We start from the raw sequence: 7,708 nt of genomic DNA, 5'->3' as shown, positions 1-7,708 counted from the left end.
GTTAGCCTGCAGCACTGCATTCTAACCACTGCGCCACCACGGCTCTATGTCGGTTTAACAGTTGTTAAGTGAATCACTGCAGCTGTTAAGTTGTAAAGTGAATCTGGCTTCCCATTGACTTTGTCACAAAAGATGATCACACGACCTCAGCACCCTGCAGCTGTCATAAATATTTTGATCATGTGACCATGGGGATGCTGCAATGGTCGTCAGTATGAAAAATGGCCATAAATCTTTTTTTCAACGCTGTTGTTAACTGTGAATGAATTGTTGTAAGTCAAGACCTGTAAATTACAGTAGCATTTTCTTTCTGTTACAAAGAAGCACAAGCAATACGAATGCCATCCTGTTAAAGGAGTGGTGCTGCTATATGTGGTGGCATATTGCCAATGTGACACAAACATTTCTTAATTATAGGAAATCGGGATGGTAAACATTTCTTAATGATAGGAAACCAGGATGACGAACAATTATAGCAATGATCCAACCACTATTCTCAAAGGACAATTCTATATTATTCTTCATTAGCTGACTCCATGGATTCCACTTGTATAGAATCATTTCTTTCATTATTACTACACAATAAACAGGGTAAGGGGCATTGAATAGTGAAAAGCCCCTACCATGCTCAGTGTTTTGCTTATTTTGAATCTGTAAACAACTGTACATACAATAATAATAATAATAGTAATTGCACAGTCTTTCTCCTGAGTTTGCCTTTTGGATCAACTTCCTCTCTCTTGCTTTTACATAGTAATTATGCTTTCATTTTAATCGTTAAGCAGTTTTATTTCTCCTGTCTTTATCCATCTTTCCTCTCACTTTTATCTATTCACATCCCTTAGTTAGAGGAAGAATAATTAACCGCAGCTCAGGGGAACGTAGTGAACGAATAACGGAACGCAACACTTCTTATTTCTTATAAAAGATGTCAAACTATTTCTGGGGAAATCAGAGCTGGATTTAGAATGGGGAATATGTGGAAATAATAATAAGATGAAATAACCCAGTTAATTTGCTGTTCGAGTTACAGTGGGCTCTCATCAAAGCAACCAGACAAGAAAGCTTAGATAAAGCAATGTTTCCCAACCTTGGTGACTTTAAGTGAATAACAGAGTTAGAAGGGATCTTGGAGGAATCCAACCCCCTACTCAAACAGAAAACCCGATATCATTTCAGGCAAATGGTAATCTAATCCAGGGGTAGGCAACCTCGGCTCTTTTATGACTCATGGACTTCAACTCCCAGAATTCCTGAGTCAGCTATGCTGACTCAGGAATTCTGGGAGTTGAAGTCCATGAGTCATAAAAGAGCCGAGGTTGCCTACCCCTGATCTAATCTCTTCTTAAAATCCTCCAGTGTTGGGGTATCCACCCATATGTGGATTTCAACTCCCAGAATACCCCAGCCAGCCGTGCTGGCTGGGGGATTCTGGGAGTTGAAGTCCACATATCTTAAAAGTTGCCAAGGTTGGGAAACGCTGACATATAGAGATGCTACACTGTTGTATTTACTGACAAGTTTAAGACAGCAACATTATTTTAAAGTATTTAAATGAAAGTATTTCATTTCCCTAAAGGTGTCCCAATGCCTGAGAAATGTATTCTGCATGACGAATATTCCCTTGTCCATGCCTATCCCATCTGCAACCAGCACATCTTCTGGTCCTTTCCACGATACTGCATCTCAATTTCCCTGTGACAGTGCTCTTAATATTCTGGCCAGTCCTTGCACTCAGGAACCTGCAACTTCAAAAACAGTGGAACAAGTAATTTCAGCAAGCGCAGACAATAATCCGCTCTAGCTGGATCAGAGGAGCCACTGTCAAAAATCTATTGTCAAAAACCACTGTCAAAAATAAGGGGATCAACTGATTTTCCAAAACACCAGAGGGCAGGACAAGAAACAATGGATGGAAACTAACCAAGAAGAGAAGCAACCTGAAACTTCCTAACGGTGAGGACAAATAATCAGCAGAACAGCTTGCCTTGTAGGTGCTTCATCACTGGAGGTTTTAAAGAAGAGACTGGACACCCCCCTGCTGAAATGTTATAGGGTGTCCTGCTTGAGCAGGGGGTTGGACTAGAAGACCTCCAAGGTCCCTTCCAGCTCTGTTCTTGATCTGGAGAGTGACTGATCTTGAAAGTGTTCATTCGGAGGACTTGCCAGCAAAGAATACCACAGGCCATGTAAAACAATTATAAAATCTTTATAAGTTTATAAAATGATTGTTATAGAAACTGAAATTTGGCACCCGTATAGTTAACAAGTATTATTTATTGAATAAATATGAATTCACTAAAATAAAATGATAGAATCATTCATCTGCCCTGAATTTGGTTTTCTTTTTTTCTTTTAATGGTGCTTACTTTGTTGTCATTCTCGATCTATGAAAATGCAAGATTACAAAGAGGCCTCATTTATATGAAAAGATGACCCTTGTTTTGGGGTCTCTTAACTATGGGCTCCACCTGCTGTCTTTTCATGATGCATCCCAAATCTACAAAGAGTTTTAAATTTCATACTTGCTCCAAATCTGTCTATCCACCCATAAACAATGCTGACATTGTCGCAGAACCCAGTTGTAGAAACAGCAAGTCCATGTTGCTTCATTGTAAACCTACAATAAGAAAATCTTGCAAGTCTGAATGCTCTTCCTCACCTCTCATCTCTCGCCACAACTGTTTGAAATAGCTAATTGAAGAAAAAACACAACCACTGGAAAACAGTGCATTCAGCCCCAATCCCTGCAGGTAATCTAGAGCAAGGTGCCATGGTCAACAGTTATTTAAAAAAACAAAAAATAGGAAGGATAGGGACTGTGTTACTTAGCTACTGCTAAGCTTGTAAGCCGCCCTGAGTCTTCGGAGAAGGGCGGGATATAAATGGAATTAAAAATAAAAAATAAAATAAATAAATCCAGGGCTGACAAGGGCCATCCAACAGTGATTAATAATGTCTCTGTTTCATAGTGGGATCCCCTGCTGAAAGGCTCCAAATCATCTGTTTCGGGGGTACTCCAATGTTGTCTCAACAACCTTCCTTTAATATGGGAGGCAGGAGACTGGACAATAATTATCCAAAACCTCTCATCCACAGATGGATTTTGCAGAAGGGAACACACCAGAGCCTCCTTCAAGACTGCTGTTAATGCACTCACCCACCCAGAGGGTGTTGACAGTTTATTGGATCAAAGTGACTACTTCTTCATTCACTTTCCCCAGCAGCCAGGAAGTCAGAGATGCAAAAAGCAGGTGACCAAAAAAAAAATCTACTTCCTTGGAGCTCACAGCCAAAAGAAATGTCAAATAACATTGCAACATTACCGACTCTGCACGTGGAATCAAGACTTGGTGAAATCTGTAAAATGCTGTGCAAATTGATCACAATGGTGGGAAGAACATCATTCAGATACTTCCCAAAAGGGAATGGATCACTTAAGTAAGGCTACTGGGTAACAGCCCAGTGACGCAGTAAGGGAGAAGATTGTCATGGTGCAGGCCTGAGCTTTACCAGTGGTCAGATTTGCTTCTTCTCTTCCTCCATCTGCACTTCAAACATTATTTTTGGTATTTCATTTTTCAGAGAGGCTCTAAAAAACCAAGCTGCCAACTAGGGACAGCCACCATATAACCATGGAGGATGTGCGCACTCAAGAATTACCAGAGTTGGTTGCCTGGTCAAGTATTTTGAATACCCCCAACACCTAAAGGCAAAAGTTCTGCATCACCCAGAGACAAATTCTAGTAGCTCAAGAAGTGATCCTGACAAGTTGCAGAGTGATTGGTATATAGTACCCCACGCTTGTCTCTACATTCCAATCTAACATATAGGAACTCATACAGTATCCTGCTATTTCAAGACAACATCTCTGACCACTGACAAAATGTTTATGACCTAAGACATCTCCTGGCCTCCAAACCTAGCATCAAGATTGCTGAAGGCTAAAACCATGGCATGGCAGATCTCTGACAAGAGTTCAGTGCTGCCATTCAGATTTTGAAAATACACGTCAGGTATGCCTTATCCAAAACTACATTATGGAGGAAGATGAACTACTGCAGACAGAGCAGGTGTTAACCATCAACACCTTGCACCTTAAGACATCAGTACTCCAGCCATGTGGTTCTCATCATGAGGCCACTGGGTTGGAAGTCAACATCACCACAAGCTTGGACATCTCCCTTCTCCAGCAAGGGCCTACCTAGTGCTACTTGCCATATTGCCCTCAGCCCAAGTCCACTGGGATACGGCTTCTACCATCTCTTGCCAGGAGTAATCCACCCTCCCCCCCCCCCCACTGTAATAAATTCTTGCTTAACCAATCCAATTCCAAACAGGGATAGACTTATTTTGCTACAGACTTATTTTGCTCCTTGACTGCCTGAAAGCCTAGTGATTACGATAGGATATATATGCAATGTTTATCCTATTTTTAATAGCAATAGCAATAGCACTTAGGCTGATATACCGCTTCACAGTGCTTTACAGCCCTCTCTAAGCAGCATATTCCACCCAACAATCTGGGTCCTCATTTTACCAATCTCGGAAGGATGGAAGGCTGAGTCAACCTTGAGCTGGTGAGAAGTGAACTGCTGGCAGTCGGCAGAATAAGCCTGCAATACTACATTTTAACCACTGCACCACATAGCTGTTTAAACTATAAATCCTACAGTAAGACGGTAGAGGTGACATCACAGATGAGCCTGTTATGTAAACCTTTACCAAATTTATCTTCATGCTGTATGTAAAACTATTATGAATAAAATCAGAACATTTTTGTTGGAAAATTAAAACAAGCAAGCAAAATGCAACAAGTCCTACTTTATAAAGATTGCTGTATAAAGAATCTGCTTAAATTGCACATCTCTAATCAATCAAGCTGACTTGGAAAATAATGTTTTCCTGAGACCAAACTTCAGTTTTAGAGAACTGACTAAAATATATTTATTTTATTTATATCCCAACTTTATTATTTTTATAAATAACTCTAGTGGAGTACTGCTACAGTACCTAATACTCTTTTCTCCTCCTCTTTTCCATGACCGCCCTTTCACACCTATGGCAGGATTAGAACTCACAGTCTCCTGGTTTCTAGCATGATCTCTCAACCACTTGGCTAAACTGGCTCTAAAACAGTGGTCTCTCTTAGACTAAATCATCATGATGTGACTTTTCAAACCATTCAGACTTAAAAATTCTCTGGCATACACAAACACCTTAGTTTGGTCTTCTTTCCAATTGTTTTCAGTTGAAGGTAAACACATTGAAGACAGATAATAATGTAGCATATGCAAGATCTCTTGCTCATTATGCTAAAAACCATCAGGAACATTTTCAACTGCGCAGAAGGTCACGCAGTGAACTCCTTCTTGAAATTATCTTTATCAGGACACCATTAACATAAGCCTAAAAAATCTTATGCTTTTTCAATTTCATGTTTCATTGGATTATCGCATTTGTGAAAGCATAGCAAGTATGTCCCAAAGGTGGTGTTTCAAGAGGCAACTGGACATTCTTGTTCTTCTTTGGACTACTCAGGTAACTCTGGGGCACAGATATGCCTCCAAGACTCTCTAAAAGAATGCAAATGATGAGCTGTCTGCAAGGAATATAAATCCTTCCCTTCCCCACCATCCAGTCAGAGCTGAAGAAGCTTCTTGAATGAGAAGCAAAACGTCTTCAAAGAAAAAAGAAGAAAGCCCAGTTGCCTCTTGAAAGAGCACCTTTGGGACAACTATGAACTGGAGGACTGAGAATCTCCATAGACCATAGCAAGCATGGCTACTAAGCAATCCAGTAAGAACAGCGCAACCCTTTCCATACCCATCCTCCTCCACCATTTCAATGCCAACTTTATCCTTATCTTCAGACAATTTGTCATTTGCTCCAAGGCAAATTACCCAGATGGTTGTTTCTGTTTGGTTAATCTGAACAATTGCAAGGTTATTACCACCCATCCAACATCACCCAAAGTAAATTTCATATTATTCTACAGTAAAACTCAAGGCTATGGCTTCAGAGAGGGAGAAGCTGGCCCAGAAAACCACTAATTTAGAAATGTTAAAGCCTACTGATGGAGCAGCTTTGTTTCCGTTTATATAAATAGAGAGAAAAAGGTTATAAACTTGGCCATTAGGTACATTATAACCACTAGGTATAATATAGATGTCCAACCTTTTGGCTTCCCTGAGCTGCATCAAATGAGGAGGAATTGTCTTGGGCTGCATATAAAATATATAATATAGTTTGTTCATATGTTTATTCGTGTCAGAAGCATCACAATTACAAGGCATACTATATGACATAACATTTAAAATATACAGTACAAGCTTAAAATATGTACCAATTAGAAACTTCTTGTTGTTAGCTGCGAAGTCGTGTCCGACCCATCGCGACCCTATGGACAACATTCCTCCAGGCCTTCCTGTCCACTACCATCTTCTGGAGTCCATTTAAGCTCACGCCTACTGCTTCAGTGACTCCATCCAGCCACCTCATTCTCTGTCGTCCCCTTCTTCTATTGCCCTCAATCTTTCCCAGCATTAGGGTCTTCTCCAGTGAGTCCTTCCTTCTCATTAGTCCTTCCCTCTCATTTGAGTTTTAGCTTCAGGATCTGGCCTTCTAAAGAGCAGTCAGGGTTGATCTCCTCTAGGACTTGCAGTCCTAGGGACTCGCAGGAGTCTTCTCCAGCACCACAGTTCAAAGGCCTCAATTCTTTGGCACTTGGCCTTTCTTATGGTCCAACTTTCACTGCCATACATTGCAACTGGGAAGACCACATTCTTGACTATGTGCACTTTTGTTGACAGGGTGATGTCTCTGCTTTTTAGTGTGCTGTCTAGATTTGCCATGGCTTTCCTCCAGAGCAAGCATCCGGTGTCCTCGAACAACAGCTTATAGCTGGCTAATTGTTTCAACCCAGAAGGATCCAAAGCAGAGTGGGGGTGTTGATTTTCACCTACATAATATAGTTAATGTATATTAATTACATTAAAATATTAAAAGTGGGGCTGCATTACTAACTGTCCAGGGCTACATGTGGCTCACAGGTTGGACACGTCTAATACAAGTATCGCTTCATTTTTTTTCTTAAAAACATTTTCATTTTTTATCAATGTAGATAAACGTCAGACTTGCTCTTCTCTAGGATATGACCAAGGATTTCTTAAGTTTCGCAGCATAATGTAAATTACTTATCTAGGTCTGTTGGGTTATCGTTAGTTAAGTAAGTGTTTGAAACCACTTCTCTAAAATGTGGTTTCAGTTATACATTGCAATTATGACTAGCCCGTAATTAACCTAGTAGTAATATACCTCAAGCATCTGAATGTCTACAAAAAAAACCCCCACAGGGAATAGGCACAAAAATTTTAAAATGTTCTATTATTTCATTTTAGAATGAAAAATAAATCAAAATTTAATAGTTGCCTAAACTTAAAAAGTGGAACTAAGCTATACTACCATAAAAGATTAAGGCAGAACTTTTTTTTTTTACTAATGAGAAGCAATGGGGGGGAGACCATAATCTTTTTTTTATTATTTGTGTGAGTCTTGGTTTTTAGCATTTAAGATGGGGAGGATCACTCCCAGATCGTTCGCCGGATACACGCGTTATCACAATGTAGGATTTGGTGGTCATCTTCTATGTACAGCACCGTCCTGAAATAAGCAGGCATTTACTTTCCTTGAAAATGAAAAGCTTGTT

The sequence above is a fragment of the Vipera berus genome, assembly GCF_964194415.1.
Source record: "Vipera berus genome assembly, chromosome: 5".
Lineage (NCBI taxonomy): Eukaryota > Metazoa > Chordata > Lepidosauria > Squamata > Viperidae > Vipera > Vipera berus.
The sequence above is the reverse complement of the archived record's forward strand: the minus strand, read 5'-3'. Positions refer to the sequence as shown.